The 20,462-nt window shown below is 40.8% G+C and overlaps 1 protein-coding gene and 2 long non-coding RNA genes across 3 annotated transcripts in view; 2 read left to right on the top strand and 1 right to left on the bottom strand.

Moving 5' to 3' along the window:
• Positions 1-20,462, top strand: part of SDK1 (sidekick cell adhesion molecule 1) — a 744,542-nt gene that overhangs the window by 200,911 nt on the left and 523,169 nt on the right. The gene's annotated exons all lie outside the window — the stretch shown is intronic.
• The window catches only part of LOC129637546 (uncharacterized), a 142,771-nt gene that overhangs the window by 98,586 nt on the left and 23,723 nt on the right, over positions 1-20,462 (top strand). The window lies entirely within an intron of this gene.
• On the bottom strand, positions 745-8,751 carry LOC129637548 (uncharacterized). The gene is made up of 4 exons (XR_008707519.1): positions 8,641-8,751; positions 3,478-3,618; positions 2,516-2,641; positions 745-891 (listed from the first exon to the last, which is right to left on the bottom strand). It is a non-coding gene; the product is annotated as an uncharacterized LOC129637548 (long non-coding RNA).

The raw sequence follows: 20,462 nt of genomic DNA, 5'->3' as shown, positions 1-20,462 counted from the left end.
ATAATAATGAAGCTGTGTGAATAGTCTCTCTGTAGGCTATTTAACTTTACTGTGTTTTGTGTTCCAGTCTGTTCTCATAATTTTGTCAAAGAAAAGTCCTTGGATCATAAGATGTTTTGCCTGAGTGTTTGGGAATTTTTATATAAACATCTCAGTTTATTTCAAAAGCAATTGAAGCAAACAGCCTTGTCATATACTATACTTCTAATATATTTAACCCAATTATTTTAAAATCCAGTTTGGGAATCTCCAAGTTATCCTTAATCAAAACTGAAACATGGTCTGCTCTTTATTATCTCTGTGCAAGTGGGCACGTTTATTTAACCCACTTAGCAGCATTTAGCTTCTGTTTGAATGGCTTGTCTGAATCCTCCCTTCGGCCTGTGTACCACCTTGTTTGACCTTGCACTGTCGTATTTGTGAGCAGATTAACTTATTGCTACCATAGTAGATTACCACACTTTTAGCAACTTGAAACAATGCTCATTTATTACATCACAGTTCTGTAGATCAGAAGTCTGAGTACATCGGTTCGACTCGCTTTTCTGCTCGCCTCTCACAAGGTCAGAATCAAGGTGACAGTGGAGTTCTGTCTCTTCCTGGATGCTCTGAGGGTGAGCTGGCCTCCAGGCTCATTCGAGTGCTGTCTGAAATTAATTCCTTGCAGTTGTGGGACGGAAGCCCCCATTTCCTTGCTGGCTCTCTTCCAGTGGCTGAGCTCTCCCCTCAGGGGCCACCGACATTCCTTCTCCTGTTTTCCATGAGCTTGATTCTTCTTCAAGGTGACGTCCCACTTCCCTCCTGAGGCCCCCTTTGCTGTCAGAACGCCTGTGATTAGATGGGGCCACCCAGGTAATCCAGGATGATCTTCCTTTTCCATTTGCAGAGTCCCTGTTGCCTTATAAAGTAAATAGTCAGAGGTGCTCGGGCGTCCGGGGTGCTGCTGTGTTTACCACAGAGCCTGTTTGTTCCCACATCCCTTCTACGTGGTGACCATTGTGTTACCCATAGTAGCAGGCGCCCAGAAAATAAGGAGCGGAGTCTTGACACATGAGTTGGTAAAAACTAGTTGAGGACTTGTGATAAATCTACTATTGGTTTTGGGGGATTTTAAAGGAAAGTAAATTCAGTGAAGATGGAAAATAAGAAAGGCTTTATAGAGTAGGAAGTTCCTGGGTGTGCCCCTTAAGACTATATTGAATTTTCATATTCTAAGCATTGAGGGGTTGTAGAAGGTGGGAAGAACTTGATCAATGTGAACAAATATGGTGTAGGATTGGACATGGTTCATTTATGTGACGGCAAAGAGGCTACATGGACTAGGTTAGGAATAGGTGATGACATGTACAAATTGTAGAAAGCTTGGAGAGTCATACAATGGAATTTAGGTATGATTTTTTAAAAAATTGGAAGCCATTTTGTTTTGAGTGAGAGTAGTATAAGGAACAGAGAAGGCAATGGCACCCCACTCCAGTACTCTTGCCTGGAAAATCCCATGGACGGAGGAGCCTGGGAGGCTGCAGTCCATGGGGTCGCTAAGAGTCGGACACGACTGAGCGACTTCACTTTCACTTTTCATTTTCATGCGTTGGAGAAGGAAATGGCAACCCACTCCAGTGTTCTTGCCTGGAGAATCCCAGGGACGGCAGAGCCTGGTGGGCTGCTGTCTATGGGGTCACACAGAGTCGGACACGACTGAAGTGACTTAGCAGCAGCAGCAGCAGCAGCAGTATAAGGAAATGGGTTTCTTAAAGATTAGTCCAGCAGCAGTCTGCAAGATGGACGGAAGATGGAGAAGGTGGCGCTCGGACCAGTAGGGCCCAGGGTTTGGACCATCATCATCAAGCACCCTGCGTGCTGAGCGCATTCTAAATACTGGCATCATAAGACTTTTTTATGATTTTAAAGCATACACTTTAAGAGGTGACTTCATTAACTCCTTCATTAATGATGAGATTTTTTGGTTTTATTGTATACAGTAAATCTTCCTCTCTCTTTGGCAGCTTTGATGTCAGTAAGAGTGATAAACTTTTCTCCTGTATCAGACTTACAGTGCTTCACACACTTTTCTGATAACTATCTTCAGAATGCATGCAGGATAGAAAGAACTGCTTTTTCTATTTGAATATGAAGAGGTGAAATTCAGAAACCTGAGGTTATTTTATCAAGATCATTCGGCATGCCAGTGTCATAAGTAGAAGCAAAATCCTGGGCTTTAATTCTCATCCATGCCCTGTCCTTGCAGCTATTCTTGGAGATAAGTAGAGAGAATCTTCAGATACACAGTTTGAGCTAACCTGAGTAATTTTCCTGCTAAATAAATATATGTATTCATTTACTAGTTTTTAAGCAGTTGACTTATCTATGGGGCATATGTTAAATACTTTGGAGCTACCTGCATGCAGAGACTTGATCATCTTGGTGCTTTGGGGCTTGTTATGGGGCCTGGCTCATAGAACGAGCCCTGAGATGCTTATTAAATTGATGATTGATGATTGGGATCACCTTGGCTCACCTTTGAAAAGCTGCTTGCTTCTTTTCTTCCAAAGTTCAAAAGGCTTGAAGGTCAGTGGATAACCTGGCAAGAGTCTCACCCAGAGTGCTTGATTTGTGAGGTTCCAGCTGTGAGGCTCACAGCACCCTTTGAAAAACACAATCTTATTTTAAAATAATTTCCATGTTAATCCTTTTGGTGGAGAGGGAATTCACAAGTATTCACATCAGAGTGTGAGTAGCCTTTTCTAAGGAGATCTGATTAGTTTGTTAAATTCAGACTAGCATTTGGACATGACTTCAGTAAAGGTTACAGGCACTGTTTGGCTCTAAAATTTCATTTCAAAGTAAGAGGTCCCTAAGGGCTAGTTTGACTTATTTAATTATACCGTATAGGACTTGGGTAATAGTTTTATAAAAACCCTCTTCAAGGCAAATTCATAATTTAATACAAAGTGGTAAATTGGTATACCTTTAACATTTGTATCATGAGACAGATGATGTAGATCAGGATTAAATAAAGGGAAAAATTAGGTATCACATTTGAATTAGAAATGACAATATTGGTATATTGTCTGAGAAAATATTTCTGAGAAAACTTGGAGTGAAATCACCTGAAAAACACTAAGTGCAATTGACCTGAATGATGTAATTGTTAAAGAGCCACCAGATTTTGCAAAAGCATTTGTAAGTCATAAATGAAACAGCTTTTTTCCTTCTCTATCTACAAACGGATCCAGCTAGGTGCTGGATCTGAGACGAGGCCTGTGCTGTCTTGTCTCGTGGGGAATGAGCCACAGACTCAGGCATATGTGTCCAAGGGTGTTTACTGTGGGTGCAGAGCGAGCATGCAGGGAGCACTCAGCGCACAGGGAGGCATCACCAAGCGCTGGGGTACTGAATGACCCTTCTTCCAAGCGTGTCTGCCTGGTGAATGGCTACCAAGCTCTTGAAGTTTAGCGGAGTCCCCCACGCGTCTCTTACCTTTGACCCTTTACCTCCTCTCTGGAGTGTGTGCTTCTGTCACAGTTGTTTATGATGCTCCAGCGGGTACAGCCATCACAATGAATGCAGCGTGGGGAGCCTGGGGGGCCCAGTGTCCCAGAGCAGGAGGAAAGTCTGTAACTGTCAGAAGTCAGAATGATCAAGTATTAAGTAAGCTGTGACAGTTGTTAACAACCTTTTGATTGGCAGCAATGCAAAACTCTTTTTCTTTTCATCAAGCTAGAAAACAGAAACAAAGGAAAATTCGAACCCTTCCAACAACACAGGAAGACTCTACACACGGACATCACCAGATGGTCAATACCAAAATCAGATTGATTATAACCTTTGTAGCCAAAGATGGAGAAGCTCTATACAGTCAGCAAAAACAAGACTGGGAGCTGCCTGTGGCTCAGATCATGAAGTCCTTATTGCCAAAATCAGACTTAAGTTGAAGAAAGTAGGGAAAACCACTAGACCATTCAGGTATGACCTAAATCAAATCCCTTGCAATTAAACAGTGAAAGTGAGAAATAGATTCAAGGGATTAGATCTGATAGAGTGTCTGATGAACTATGGACGGAGGTTTGTGACATTGTACAGGAGACAGGGATCAAGACCATCCCCAAGAAAAAGAAATGCAAAAGAGCAAAATGGCTGTCTGAGGAGGCCTTACAAATAGCTGTGAAAAAAAGAGAAGCAAAAAGCAAAGGAGAAAAGGAAAAATATACTCATTTGAATGCAGAGTTCCAAAGCATAATAGCAAGGAGAGATAAGAAAGCCTTCCTCAGTGATCAGTGTAAAGAAATAAAGGAAAACAGTAGAATAGGAAAGACTAGAGATCTCTTCAAGAAAACTGGAGATACCAATGGAACATTTCATTCAAAGATGGGCTCAATAAAGGACAGAAATGGTATGGACCTAACAGAAGCAGAAGATATTAAGAAGAGGTGGCAAGAATACACAGAAGAACTGTACGAAAAAGATCTTCATGACCCAGACAATCACGAAAGTGTGATCACTCACACTCACCTAGAGCCGGACATCCTGGAATGTGAAGTCAAGTGGGCCTCAGGAAGCATCACTACGAACAAAGCTAGTGGAGGTGATGGAATTCTAGTTGAGCTATTTCAAATCCTGGAAGATGATGCTGTGAAAGTGCTACACTCAATATGCCAGCAAATTTGGAAAGCTCAGCAGTGGCCACAGGACTGGAAAAGGTCAGTTTTCATTCCAATCCCAAAGAAAGGCAATGCCAAAGAATGCTCAAACTACTGCACAATTGCACTCATCTCACACGCTAGTAAAGTAATGCTCAAAATTCTCCAAGCCAGGCTTCAGCAATACGTGAACCGTGAACTTCCAGATGTTCAAGCTGGTTTTAGAAAAGGCAGAGGAACCAGAGATCAAATTGCCAACATCCACTGGATCATGGAAAAAGCAAGAGAGTTCTAGAAAAACATCTATTTCTGCTTTATTGACTATGCCAAAGCCTTTGACTGTGTGGATCACCATAAATTGTGGAAAAATCTGAAAGATGGGAATACCAGACCACCTGAACTGCCTCTTGAGACACCTATATGCAAGTCAGGAAGCAACAGTTAGAACTGGACATGGAACAACAGGCTGGTTCCAAATAGGAAAAGGAGTATGTCAAGGCTGTATATTGTCACCCTGCTTATTTAACTTATATGCAGAGTACATCATGAGAAACGCTGGGCTGGAGGAAGCACAAGCTGTAATCAAGATATGTGTGATGAGACCACCTTTATACCAGAAATCGAAGAAGAACTAAATAGCTTATTGATGGAAGTGAAAGAGGAGAGTGAAAAAGTTGGCTTAAAACTCAACATTCAGAAAACTAAGATCATGGCATCTGCTCCCATCACTTCGTGTCAAAAAGATGGGCAAACAGTGAGAGACTTTATTTTTTTGTGCTCCAAAATCACTGCAGATGGTGACTGCAGCCATGGAATTAAAAGACACATGCTTCGTGGAAGAAAAGTTATGACCAACCTAGACAGCATATTAAAAAGCAGAAACATTACTTTGCCAGCAAAGGTCCATCTAGTCAAGGCTATGGTTTTTCCAGTAGTCATGTATAGATATGAGAGGTGAACTATAAAGAGAGCTGAGCACTGAAGAATTGATGCTTTTGAACTGTGGTGTTGGAGAAGACTCTTGAGAGTCCCTTGGACTGCAAGGAGATCCAACCTGTCCATCCCAAAGGAGATCAGTCCTGGGTGTTCTTTGGAAAGACTGATGCTAAAGCTGAAACTCCAATACTTTGGCCACCTGATGTGAAGAACTGACTCATTGGAAAAGACCCTGATGCTGGGAAAGATTAAAGGTGGGAGGAGAGGGGACGACAGAGCATAAGATGGTTGGATGGCATCACTGACTCAATGGACATGAGTTTGAATATACTCTGGGAGTTGGTGATGGACAGGGAAGCCTGGTGTGCTGCAGTCCATGGGGTCACAAAGAGTCGGACACGACTGAGTGACTGAACTATACTGAATGATCGAATGAAGCAAGGTTGTCAACAGAGCTGATGTGCTGACTCAGGCCACTAAGGGAGTAAGTGTAAATAGAAGAGAGAAGACTTTCAACTGAATACTGGATTCACCAACATTTAGAGATCTGGACAATAAAGAGGAGACAAGCAGAGAGGTGGGAGGAGACCAGGGCGTCCTGCAAGGCGAGGGAAGAAAGGCGGTCAGCGTGCCAGCCGCTGCTCCTGCGTCCAGTGTGGGGGCACCGATGCTTGAGCACTAGGTCCAGCCACTTGGATGTTATTTGAGACCTCAAACAGACAGTTCTGATGGAGTGACCCCGATGAAAACCTTACTGGATATTGATGAAAACCTAAAACTCTCTCCAGAGAAGCAGTTGGACAGAAGAAATTGGAGAAAGTGCAGCTGGAGTTTGTTATAAAGGAGAGTAAGGAGGGGGAGAGGGACAAGTTAGAGACAGGGAGATACGGGGTGGGTTGCTGGAGTTAGGTCCATGACTGAGTGTGCAGATGCAGGCTTGGCCTTAGATGGGAGCATGGGCAATAATAATAGGGGAGAGGGCAGAATCTACAGATACGGAGGCGGGTGGAGCCGACTGAAAATGAGGAAGCAGGAGTGATGCAGGAGGTTTGGGGAAGGGTGTACAATATTGTCATGTAGGGGATTGCAGGAGGGACTGGACCAGACAGTGGGACCGCCAGACCCCGAGAAGAGACCCACCTGAGGTCTGCAATCATGATTTGAGAGGGAGCCCAGCTGATGTGACTGTGTGTCTCTGTTCAAACACAGTCAGCTGCCTGGGAATAGAAGTTCACGTGTGTGAGAGTGGATGGTGGGCCGCCTCCACGGATTCAAGTATGGGGAGGGGTTCTGGGTGCCGTTGGTCACTTTCTGCCTCCTGCCTTTTCCATATCTAGTGAGTTTAGGTCAGGCAGCTTGCTCACTGGTCCTTGAGGGGGTGCTTTTTTGCTCGTCATGTGCTTTAGACCCCACATCCCCCTTTTCTTATCTTCTGGGAGGTTGATGTTGCCATACGTTCACCCCCCTGCCCAGTGCATTCTGCGTCGCCGGTTACAAGAGAGCAGAACCAACTCAGGAGTGTGGCCCAGCACTGGGAACCTGGGAGGTGCTTTGCAGCTGTTGCGTGCACACTGTACTCCGGCCAGCAGGAGCCGCTGCCCTGGTGCTGAGTCAGGCCTCCTTCCTGTCGCCTCTCTCCTGTTGGAGGGCCGTTTCTGATGAGGGCCGGCCTAGGACAGGTGATACCGGCACAGAAGCGTGTGTACAGTCAGTCTCCAAACGCTGTTCCCCACTTGCCTGGTTATTTTCTGTCTCAGTTATTTTGCAGAAGATTTTTTTCTGCCTGAAATTCCCTAACTCCCTGTTCTCTGACCAATAAAAAAACTATCACATTTGAAGTAATAACTTGTCCTATATAATTTTGTTCACTTAAATAAAATTCAAATTTTACCAGGGATTTAAAATGGGGATGGGATAGAGATTAATAAAATAATATATACCCACTATCAAATAATTCACATTTTGGCCTTTATAGGATTTGCTACTTTTACCATCCAATTTTACATCATAAGATTTACCATGGATTTTTATTATGGTGCCTGCTTCACTGTAAATTGGCAGTATTTTTCATATATTGAAGAAAATTTTTAAAGTCAATGTTTTCTCCTATGATTTGATATAACTTCTATTTAATAATCATTGTTTTTAGATTGAAATTTTATCAGCTTTTGATATTTTCTTTATATGTAGTAATGTGTATATATGTATTTGATATATATATGTATGTGCATATATATGCACATACATATATATATGGAATTTTTTTCATTGTCTGCAGATAGTTTTTAGGTTGAGTTTTTCTTTTTAGTTATGCTTTCCTCTATCACTTTGCTTGGAAATGCTAGATGAAATAGTTACTTTCATTTCTGTTTTTCACCATCATGATTGTTTCCTGCAGTTCCATTTATTTTTGTCAAGTTTTCCTTCATGCCATCAATCTGTCTCATTTGTCTACCGGTTCTGTGTCTTTTGCTTTTTTCACTGCTGTGCAGAGCTATGGATGTCTTTTATTTGCTCGATTTTCATTCTTGATGCATATACAAACCACTGGAGTATGCAGTCTTGAATCCTATATATGTCTTCCAAATTTAGCTCTATATTATTGTGAAGATATTTGTCATCTGGGCGGCTCCGAAAGGCAGCCTTCCTGAGGCTCTCTGCTTCGCTTTCCTCCTGTTTTACAGTTTTCTACTGTTCATATTGCAGGTTGTCAGTTAAATTGCCATGAACCTATCTTCAGTTTCAGTGTCCTGTAATTACATACATCTGCTTATGGATGGCACAGCTCCAGTTTGGTGGCCTGCTCCTAATATTTGCTAGTGGTCAGTGTCACTAACCCTGTTATTTTACCATTTATGGTGAATCCACGTCTTCGGATGATTATTTTTCTCTTTTGTAAATGTTTGTTATACATTCATTTCTGCCCGTGTGTCAGCTTAGCATACATTTGTTAAATGCCCGTCACATGTTAGGCATGAGAGTAATGGGGATACCGTGGTGCTTTGGATGCCCTCATAAGAATCACATTCTCGTATGGAAGGCAGACAGTAAGCAAGAGAATACAAACCTTATGGAACCACAGAGCATGTGAAGTGCTACCAGGAACATGAAGCAGGGTGCAGGGATGGAGCCAAAGACATTGCTGTGGTCAGGGAAGGCCTCCCGGGAAAGGTGGCACTCAAGCAGAGTCCTGTTGGATCTGGTGGACTGAAGGGCTGTTTAGAGAAGGGAGCAGCCCCTGGAAAGGCCCTGAGTGGAACTAGCTTGGTGCGTCCCAGGCACAGCAAGAAGGTCAGGGAGCTGACGGCAGTTAGCTGCGGCAAGTGGTAGGAGCTGAGGTTGGAGAGGCAGCAGGGGTGATCAGAGGGCTTTCAGGGGCATTGAAGACTTTGGATGTTAAGTGGAGGATTTGTCCTCCTTAAAATGAAGGGTTGTTTTTTTTTTTCTTTTTAGGAAAGGACGGTGAATTGGTTAGCATTTGCTAAAAAACAAAAAGCAAGAAAACAAGAATCCTCACCTCCATAAGCACCATATAACCATCTGAACTAGGAAGCCAGGGTTACTGTTACACGGTCTGTCCGAGCAGCCTGTGGTCTCCTCCTGTTTCCCGCTACGGTGTCCATATGGTGCCTTTAGTTGCTGTGTCTCCTGCCGTTTAGTCTTTATTGGTTTCTCTGTTTTTTCCATCTTCACAGTGTTGACATTTCTAAAGAGTTCAGGTTTATCTCTTCCCCTGTCAACCTGAGTCTGCCCAGTGTTTCCTCATACCCAGTCCAGGGCTGGGGTTTTGGCAGATTTACCACCTAATTTATACTGTTCTTAGTACGTCTTGTCAGGAAGCATGTGACGTCACCATATCCCACCACGGCCAGTGTTCTCCTTGATCACTGAGTCACCAGCTTCCCTGTGTGATTCAAGTATTTTGTGGGAGATAAGCCAAGACTACACCACTATTCTGTTTCTCATCAAACCTCCCCCCCAAACATCAGCATCCATCGATGCCTCAATCAGTCACCGTTACATTGGGTGCCAAATGGTGATTTTCTTTTCTTTTTACTTCATTATTCCTTCCTCATTCACTAGCAGGCATTCTGCTGTAAGGAAGAACTTTCCTTCTCTCCCATTTATTTATTTGTCTTTATTACCATCACTTTATTTTGATACTCAAATTGCCCACAATTTGGACAGTGAGAGCTCCTCAGTGTGGGTTCTCTAGCTTTTGGACAGGACCGTTCATTCTGAGTACTTCCTTGATTTCTTTTTTTGTTTTTTAATTGATTAATTTTTAAATTTTTTAATTAGAGGAAAATTGCTCCACAATGTTGTGTTTTTTTTCTGCCGTATGACAACGCAAAGCCATCCTTGCTTTCTGACACAAATACATTTTCTAGCATCATCTTATGTTTATGTGGAAATCAGCAACTCCCTCGTGGAGCCTTGGGTATTTTTTAGTGGAAGATGGAACGTAGACTATAAGACCTAAGTATTTAGTGTACTCTTTGCATTTAGGAACCTAGATTTCTAGGAGTTATGGCTAGAAATAATTTTAGGGTTCATCATTGTAAAGATGGCATTGAAAGTGAGATTGGGCCAGCGTTGTTTTGTGTTTTCCGTAAACCATGTTCAGCTGTTTGTGTCCAGGTGAGGTGGGAGTGGAGCATTTGGTATAATCAGTATTGGGGTTTCCAGCTGTCTGTGAGCAGGGCAAGGGGACAAGGAAGTTGGGGTGCTCATAAGGGTTTCCCAGGTGGTGCTAATGGTAAAGAACCCACTTGCCACTGCAGGAAACATAAAAGATGCAGATTCGATCCCTGGGTCGGGAAGATCCCCTGGAGGAAGGCATGGCAACCCACTGCAGTACTCTTGCCTGGAGAATCCCATGGACAGAGGAGCCTGGCGGGCTACAGTCCACGGGGTCGCCACGAATTGGGTGTGACAAAGCGACTTAGCAAGTATGCACGCAAGGGGTGATCACAATGATGGACAGTGGCATCTACCCCAGGCGGGTCTGAGAGAGGGCATGAACAGAAGAGTGACTAGTAAAGATGTTCTGGAGGTCAGCGGCGTGAAGGTCCTGATGGAGGTTGGCTGTTGTTTGGTGGTGTGTTAGCAGGACTGCCTTATTTCACAGCTCCAGTCCTGCAGCCAGGAATAAATCTTAGTGGCCCTGATAATGAGGAAGTGAGCCAGGACACAGCAGGGTACTGGAGGCTGAGATTTTGTCAGGCTGTCTAGAGTGTCATAATGGGAGGAAGTGACCAAGTTGGGATAGAGGAAAAGTTCTTCAGCTGTGATGACAGAGAAGAACTGAGAGATGAGTGTGAGGGATGGATTATCTGTGTGCACATCAAATCATGACAGAGACTGATGATATGAGAAAGACACAGCCTCCATGCTGACATTTTCATCGCTGAGGGGAAAGGGTAGCCAGAAGGTCCCTAGCTGATTTTAGCAAGAAGCAAGTAGGGTGAATGGTCTTGTAAGCACAATAATTGCCCCCTAAAAATATCCCCATCCCGATGGCTGGAACCTGTGCATATGTCACCTTACCTCACAGGAGGGATTTTGCAGATGTGATTTCAATCAGATTCTTGAGATAGGGAGATTATTCTGGATTATCTGCCTGGGCCAAATTCCATCACAAAAGTCCCTGTAAGGAGGAGTCAGGGGGGTCAGAGTCAGAGAAGGAGTGATGATGGAAGCAGAGTCGGGGAGACTGAGAAGACGATGGAGGAGGTGGCCCACAGCTCGGAAGTACAGAGGCCTCGAGGACCTGGGAAGGCAAGGAAACAGATGGACTACTGCAGCCCTGCCGACAGTTTGATCTTAGCCCAGTGAAACCCTTTCTGCACTTCTAACATCCATAATGGTGAGATAGTAAATCTGTGTTGTTTTAAGGCCCTGGTTTTGTGGTAATTTGTTATAATAGGAGTAGTTGGTAAAGAGTCCGCCTGCAATGCGAGAGACCTGGGTTCAATTCCTGGGTCAGGAAGATCTCCTGAGAAGGGAAAGGCAACCCACTCCAGTACTCTGGCCTGGAGAATTCCATGGACTGTATAGTCCATAGGGTCACAAAGAGTTGGACATGAATGAGTGACTTTCACTACTGAAGTGAACAGCATCAGAAAAATAATACAAATGATTTAAGGCTAATTTTTTAAATTTGCAGAAACTTTGAGTGAGGAAGAAGATTTGGAACCAGCCATGGCATAATGTCTCCATGGCAGTGGCTATGGGGCATGGAGAAGAAAATGGTTGATGCCTCCTACACCTCCTTCATGGGGCTTCAGGGGACAGCCTGGTGTCAGTAAAGGAAGAGGGGGCAGGGCTATTCAGAGAGGAGACTGAGGATGTGGAGGCGTGGCTGACATGAGTTCCAGAGGGCCTCCAGCCAGGGTATAGGGGTAGGGCAGGTAGAGTTTGAATCCATCGACCGCATGGAGAGGGCCATGTGGGGTTAAGAAGTGGCATAATGTCAGATAACTGGAGTGCTTGAAGTCCTTTTGTGGGTGGAGGTTTACAACAAAACAAGCAAACCCAACAGCTAGTCATTTAGGGCGTAATGGGATCGCTCCAAAGAAATGTTCGGTATCAGTGCTCAGTTAGAGCGCTGAAAAATAAACATTATTTATAAGCAGCTGTTTAATATCAAATAGTATTCCATCATATAAATGTCATAGTTCAACACTGTATGGTTTCACAGCTTCAAGTTTTCACTCTGTGAGGAACACATTTGTGGGTAGAATTCTATCCCTAGGAGTATTTCACGAGATAGAGTTCTAAGAATGTAATAACTGGATGAGAGAGGAAGAACTTTAAAAGTCTCTTGCAAAGTATTGTTAAATTATTTTCCCCAACCTTGCACCAGTTTCCATGCACACTAGTGATTTGTACTTAAGTACCAGTTGTATTAGCTCAAAAGGGCTCTGCGTTCATTTTCATGCATTGAAAAATAATAATGGGCTTCCTTGTTGGCACAGATGGTAAAGAATCTGTCTACAATGGATGAGACCCAGGTTCAATCCCTGGATGGGGAAGATCCCCTCGAGAAGGAAATGGCAAGCTACTCCAGTATTCTTGCCTGGGAAATCCCATGGACGGGGGAGCCTGGCGGACTACAATCCATGAGGTCACAGAGAACTGGACATGACTGAGCGACTAACACGCAGACACAAAATTAATAATGAAATAAACCACAGTCTTTCAATGGCCCATTTCACCTTGCCTACAAATGCTGATTGTTAGTCAATACTTCTGTGTTAGGACATTTTCTGTGGTGTCCCTCACAGATGTTCATCACTTTTCTGCTTAAACATTTCCAGTGAAAGTTCATAGATTTGGTTTCTTTTAAGGCTAAATGCTTATTAAAATTTTAGGCCTTTCCAAGTTACTAAAGGAAATTTGTCTTTTACCATATTATTAACTGACATGGTAGCCTGTAGAAGACATCTATTAATATTAATGACTAGTTCTTAGAATGATTATAAACCATGAGAGACATAAAAAAACAAGTCAGAAAGAATAAAGTAGGGCTAGACAGAACTTAAAGATTCACTCATGTTTTATAGAGGAAAATAAATGGAACATAAATATAGAGGGAAATAAATAAAGGAACAATAGAGGGGAAATAGTATTTCTGTTGTTTATTTGTGATATTATTGACAGTGTACCACCAATTTTCAAATAGGTAGGCATATAAAGTCAGTCATCTATTTCAAAATTACCGTGAATATGAAGTTAGCATATGTACATGACTGAGAAATGAAACTGTAAGCTGTGGTAGCTAAATTCATACCTGGAATGTCAGCATTCATTTGCTTCATGAGGAATGCTAGAGTCTGTAAAATTACATCTATGAACAAATTTGTGTGATAACATATTTTCTGAAAGAATTATTTGCTTGCCTTATTATTTCCTCTGTGTATAAAAATATAGACAACTGTGCAGAAGGTCAACTCTAAATATGATTACAATGTGTTTCTCAATGAAAAAACCTTATTGTACGGTTGATCATCTCTGTTGAATCTTCATTGGTTTGGAAGTATATGACTGGTATTTAGAATTATGCTGTTAAGAATATTCTACCAAACTAGCTCTGCTTCATGTAGCAGTGAATGAATGATTCGTTTAAGAGTCTAACAAGATTTGACTGTGTGAACTCTTCTCTGAATATTGGATCTGCTCCTGATTGTCAGACCAAAGTTCTTTCAGGCTATATGGCTTTCAGTTGATATTAAAATAGATCTTTTGATAAGCCAACATTTTAACTTGAATAATTCAAGGGCACATTTTTGGAGTGATCTTAATCCATTCCCTATGTTAGTGCTTCATGTAAGGACTTTATTTACCCTAAATTTTGTATTGAAATGTTCATGACTTTTTTTTAACTTAAGGGTAGTGAGAAATGTGGCAGATTTAGTGTTTATTGAATAATGGGTATTGGAGGCTAAATTGGGATAAATTTGACTTTTACTTTCTTAAAATTAAGAAAAAAGAATTTACCAGCTATTTGATCATTGATTTGTCTTTGGATATTTTCATAGAGACTTAAATTTTCCTAGCCATGTCCTGAATCTAGCCAGAAGGGAATGTAGGTTAGTTAGAACATACTTAGTGTGTAGGTAATTATATTTGTGTCATTATCTAAGTATGTCTCAGATAGTCAAATATGATATTAATATATTTAAAATTATTTGGATCACTTGTATTTTTTCCTTGTTAGTGTAGATAATTAATTTCATTATTTTGAGTTTTCCATTTGTTCTGGGTACTGACATTTGTTTGGACTCTGTGGGAGAGGGAGAGGGAGAGTGTGGGGAGATTTGGGAGAATGGCATTGAAACATGTATAATATCATGTATGAAACGAGTCGCCAGTCCAGGTTCGATGCACGATACTGGATGCTTGGGCCTGGTGCACTGGGACGACCCAGAGGGAGGATATGGGGAGGGAGGAGGGAGGAGGGTTCAGGATGGGGAGCACGAGTATACCTGTGCCGGATTCATTTCGATGTTTGGCAAAACCAATACAATATTGTAAAGTTTAAAAATAAAAAAATAAAAAAAAAAAAAAAACTGATACATGACAGAGTTAATTCTTAAAAACAAAATGGTTTTTGGTTTACTACTTATGTTTATCTGAACAGTGCAAAGTATTACACATTAATATTTTAAACATACAAGGAATCCATAGGAAATACTTTGCAGTTCAGGTAAAATAAGCTGTCTAGAAATTATGTAGGTTTTTGTTTTAAACTTGATTCATTTATTTGTACTAAAGTAGCACATTCAGTAACACCCCATTTATCTGGTCATTTTCCAGAATAAGATGGAATTTTCCAGGTAACTGATCGTAAATTAGTTTTCCAGGTAACTGAATCTTACACCTTCAAGGACTAAAATCTTTTAAATTTAACCATTTTTGAAGGAAATCTTTATAGTACACATTTTCTACTTTCTTACTTTCCTATGTTTTCTTAATCAGAGGGTTCTCAATGTAATTCAATCTTTTTTTCTAATGATTCAGGACCACAATTTTTAAAAAAATGAGGAAGTTGAGTGTTACGCCTACTTTGAAGTTTTTAATTTTTTTCTTTCTGGTCAGATTCTTTTTCTCTTGGTGGTTTTGCTTTTTGTTCTCCATGGCTTGTGAAACCAGAGTTGTTAGGAATTACTGTTTATGGTAAATTAGAATCGAGGAGGAGCAGGGCGAGGGCCTCAGGAAGCAGGGGTGCTGCTCAGGCTCTGTCCTTCTCATCAGCTGGGCATGCGTTACCTCTTTCTCGGCACTCCTGGACTCGGAACGCTGTCCTGAAAGGCTGACTGCTGAGGCGTGGTATGACTCATGGTATGTTAGGTCCTACCTGTTTCCTCCCCTGCCATAGAGGTGTGCCCTAAGGGAGTGCCCTGGGAGTCGCCCTGGCCTACACTAAGTAGCAGCTAACCCTGGGTTCAGTCTCAGACTCCCGTCTCCAAGCCTAGCGCTTCTCTACTGTAACTATGATCTTAACTCCAGGCAGTTATTAAGAACGTTGTCATCAGTCTTGGTAAATAAAAACAGTCTGTTCTTTCTTAAAGGGACTCATGTCATTTACCCTCTTACCTACTCTAGAAAGCAGGGACTCCCCTAGACTCCCCAGTGCTCTCCATTCCAGGAGTTACTGGCACCTTGCCTGGTTAAGTCTCTCCAGAACCCTCCCTCCTCCCCAACTCTGTTACACAGGCCTGGTCCATGCCTGGTCCTCTACTGTCTTTTTTCTCTCTTTATTCTGCATCCTGCTTCTGGAATCACTGTCTTCAAACAGCACCATCCGTTTGACCAGTATAAACAGTCAATCACTGGAGAATATACATGGAGAAAGAGGGAGATGGAGAGACTATGGACCACCGTGAATACTTGAGGGGCAGAGAGGGAGCACCAAAGAGTCGAAAAATAGAAACACCCAAATACAGGCAGAAAAATAATTGAACTGTGCATATGTAGATGTGAGAGAAAGTGATTCGAGTGTTATAGTCAACCTACACCTTGTGGTGCAACGTGGAGTGAGATACCATGAGAACCTGGAGACGCCATAGCATAAGATAAGATCGCCCTCTCTCCAAATACAGTGCTTACGGCTGATCAAACTCGGGTTAGAGTTCCATTTCTTTCTTTTTTTTTTTTTTTTAAATTTTATTTTATTTTTAAACTTTACATAACTGTATTAGTTTTGCCAAATATCAAAATGAATCCGCCACAGGTATACATGTGTTCCCCATCCTGAACCCTCCTCCCTCCTCCCTCCCCATTCCATCCCTCTGGGTCGTCCCAGTGCACCAGCCCCAAGCATCCAGTATCGTGCATCGAACCTGGACTGGCAACTCATTTCATACATAATATTTTACATGTTTCAATGCCATTCTCCCAAATCTTCCCACCCTCTCCCTCTCCCACAGAGTCCATAAGACTGTTCTATACATCAGTGTCTCTTTTGCTGTCTCGTACACAGGGTTATTGTTACCATCTTTCTAAATTCCATATATATATGCGTTAGTATACTGTATTGGTGTTTTTCTTTCTGGCTTACTTCACTCTGTATAATAGGCTCCAGTTTCATCCACCTCATTAGAACTGCTTCAAATGTATTCTTTTTAATGGCTGAATAATACTCCATTGTGTATATGTACCACAGCTTTCTTATAGAGTTCCATTTCTAATGCAGGTTGAGTGAAGTCGCTTAGTCGTGACTCTTTGTGACCCCATGGACTGTCGCCTACCAGGCTCCTCCATCCATGGAATTCTCCAGGCAAGAGTACTGGAGTGGGTTGCCATTTCCTTCTCCAGGGACTCTTCCCGACCCAGGGATCAAACCCGGGTCTCCCGCATTGCAGGCAGACGCTTTACCATCTGAGCCACCAGGGAAGCCAGTGCAGGGTAATACTAAATAATAAGTTTAGACAGGGCTGAAAAATGTGAGCTCTAGTGAATAAACTGAAAAGTTGATTAAGAACACCCATTAGTATATATTGAAGGAAATGAAATTACTATGACTTGAAACAGTTAAGGGGTACTTATAAGGTTTCCCCAGTGACTCAGAGATGAAAAATCTGCCTGCAATGTAGGAGACATAGCTTAGTTCCTTGGGTTGGGAAGATCCCCTGGAGTAGGAAATGTCAACCTGCTCCAATATTCTCGCCTGGAAAATCCCATGCACAGAGGAGCCTGGCGGCTACAGTCCATCAGGTCGCAAAGGGTTGGACACAACTGAAGCAAGTGAGCAGCAGTATATGTGACTTAAATATATAAACTTTGTTATTCTGAGGGTGATGCCAAAATAAATTATTTGTGATCTCTAGACAATAAGGGATTATGGTATAAGCAGTGTTTTGAATTTAAATATTTGTATTTTTTATCAGCCCAACACATGTGCTATATAAAACTAATTAGCACCTTAAAAGTCTATAATGAAAACTAACAGTATCAGGTACTCTGTTTATCCTTATAACATGGAAATTCATGTTCTGGGATTTTTTTTTTTTCTTTTTCACTTTTGGTATTATTTCTTTGATAGTTCCTTTTTTCTCTTTGTCTTTTATTTCCTTTTGGAACTCTTGTTGGTTTCCTGTTGGCTTTGCTGGGTTAGCTAGCCCATTTCACCTGTTTGTCTTTCCTGCTGTCCGAGGTCTCGCCTCCCTGGTTGCAGTGTCTCAGCATTGTTTCCCTTGGCTGACTGAGGACGGTCACCGTTCCTTCTGCCTCCTTCACCGCCTCTGCTGCTGCTTGTGTGGCTTTGCAGTTTTGTCTGTCTTCGTCCTTTGTGTCGAAGGCTGTCCTCAGATGCCTGTAGGTCATGAATTCCTTGCACATGGAGGAGACCCAAATGCTTTTTTATAAGGTGAGCTATCTTATCGCAGTGGGGTCTTCCAGGTGTCAATGTACATAGTTCTTTCAAGTGCTCCACATTTAACTAGCGAATCTAGAAAGCTATTTGAATTAAGCATAAGGAAAACTTAAATTCTAATGATATTGGATATTGCACTGAATTATTATGAAAGGCTTTAAAACTTTTGAAAACTTCTTGTTTATAAATATTAATGTTATCCGTTTGCAGCATGTTTAACATGAGAGGTTTTGTTGGGGGAATTGGGAGCAGAGTCTTTGTCTTTTCATGGGTGGGGAGGGTGTTATTTTCAGGAACATTGCAATTCTGCTTCCTCAAACTTCACCGTAATTCAGGGGTTAAATTGGATTTAGACTAACTAACTACAACACATACTTCTTCCGGTAGAGTAACTATCCACTTACGTGGCTCAGAATTCTTCCTAAGTAATACTTCATTGCTGTGATCCTTAATTAGGATAGGGTAATTGCTATTTTTTTCATTCTTAAATACTTAGTTCTTGAGAAATTATTTCATGTAAAACTGATTTAAATATTTTAAACCACTATTTTAAAAAGGCAGATATTATGAAAGTTCAGTGTTTTCATAGAAAAGAGCAGTGATACTTTTCTCAAAATCATTTTACAAATAGATGCTAAGGGTCTTATAAAGTGAGAAAAAATGTATTTAGCCTTATGATTTAAATTAATAAAGTGCACCAATTAATTTCAGAACTATCAAAGCTAATAAAATATGAAAAATTGGACGTCAATTTTCATTAATATGATTGTATTTAAGTGTGGGTAGTTATTTTATTATATTAAAGAAACTATGGTAGGTTATAAAGAGTCCCTTATCTGTTGGTTTAATTTAAAAGTAAAACATACATTATTCTAATTATATGCACTAATGTTGAATTTTACATTCATAAATTCATGACTCTCTTTCTTAATAAGAATATCTAACTGCTTTATACCCTGTGGCTACAGTATGGAAAGAAATCGGGCCTGGGAACCAAGAGATCTGTTCTCCAGGTTGAGTTAGACTACTTACTTAGCGGTGTGACCTTCCACAAGTACTTAACTTCTTACAGAAGTACTTAACTTCTCTGCTTTAAAGTTTTCTCAGCTGTAAAGTGAGAGCCCTTGAGTTTCCTCTATTTGTAATACTCCCTTATTATATGACAAATTATGTCCTTATAGTCTTTCTTATTAACGTATAATCAACTAATGCAAACATATATATCCACATACATACATGTATATTAAATTGGCTAAAAAGTTCATTTGGGTTTTTCTGTAAGCTATGTGTATCATGGTGAAAAATTTGGATGTTATCTAAGTATATAAAACAAAAAGTGAAATTCTGCTCCCACCCCACTCAAAACAAAACAGGTTAAAAGTCTACAGTGACAGCTAATAAATGCTAATGGTCTCTGTATGTTATTGCAGAAATTTTTCGTGTATTTGTCAGTATATAGACACTTAAGTCCTAATACAGGTAACTATTTAGCACCTTAGTTTTGTCCTCTTTACACCTTTGAAATGATTTTATGTAAATGTATTCCTGAACATATTTATTTTTAATCAATTTCTGGTAGCTATAATTTATAATTTAATAGGAAATTTAATTTTTAATTCTTTGCCTTTTCCTTAAACCTTAATTTCCCCCTTGCATGTTTGAATTGTAACAGCAGAATAACTTTTAAAAATCTATGTATGAAGAAATGTCTGAAAGTAAGTAAAGCAAATGTTAACAATGCTTATATTGGATGTTAAATTTCAAGTAATTTTTCCTTTATGCTTTCCTATTTCATATTTTTAGCAATTGACATTTTATTGGGGGGGAATCCATTTTAATAAAAAGTACCATGCTATTATGAAGTAATTATCAATCAGTAGTTGTTTAATTGAATTGTAAAACCATATTCTTTATTGACTATTAAAAAGCACCTCATTAAAGTATTTTATTGTTATTTTTACCATTCTTTTTATTTTTTAATTGAAGCATAATTACATATAATAAAAGACAGAGATTTTAACTATACATTTTGATGAGTTTTTTACCCACTGCACTTGAAATATAAAACATTCCAATAAGCCCATAAAACCCCCTCAAATCTCTCTTTAATCAATCCATATCCTCCACCCAGGCAACCACTGATCTGGTATCTATCCCAATAGATTCATTTTTTCTGTTTTGAGCATCATTTGAATGAAATCCCACTCTCTGTACTCTTTTGTGTCTGACTCTTTCATTATACATAATATATTTATGTGTCTTCATCACTATTTTGAAAACCCTATTCCTGTTCTTCTTAATGTTTAAATAACTGGGCCAAGGTTGCAGAGCTTGGAAGCACTGGAATCAGAACTTGGTTTCAGGTCTGTGTGACCCCAGAGTTCTTTTCTACCTTTCATGTAATCTTCCTTGTCTGACTCCTTTGCACTCCTTTCTGGGATAGCTCAGGCCACTCAAAATCCTTTGGGGACTACATTATAAGTCATCATATCTGCTGTTAGTTTCCCTAT

The sequence above is a fragment of the Bubalus kerabau genome, chromosome 23, assembly GCF_029407905.1.
Source record: "Bubalus kerabau isolate K-KA32 ecotype Philippines breed swamp buffalo chromosome 23, PCC_UOA_SB_1v2, whole genome shotgun sequence".
Classification (NCBI taxonomy): domain Eukaryota; kingdom Metazoa; phylum Chordata; class Mammalia; order Artiodactyla; family Bovidae; genus Bubalus; species Bubalus kerabau.
The sequence above is the reverse complement of the archived record's forward strand: the minus strand, read 5'-3'. Positions and strand labels throughout refer to the sequence as shown.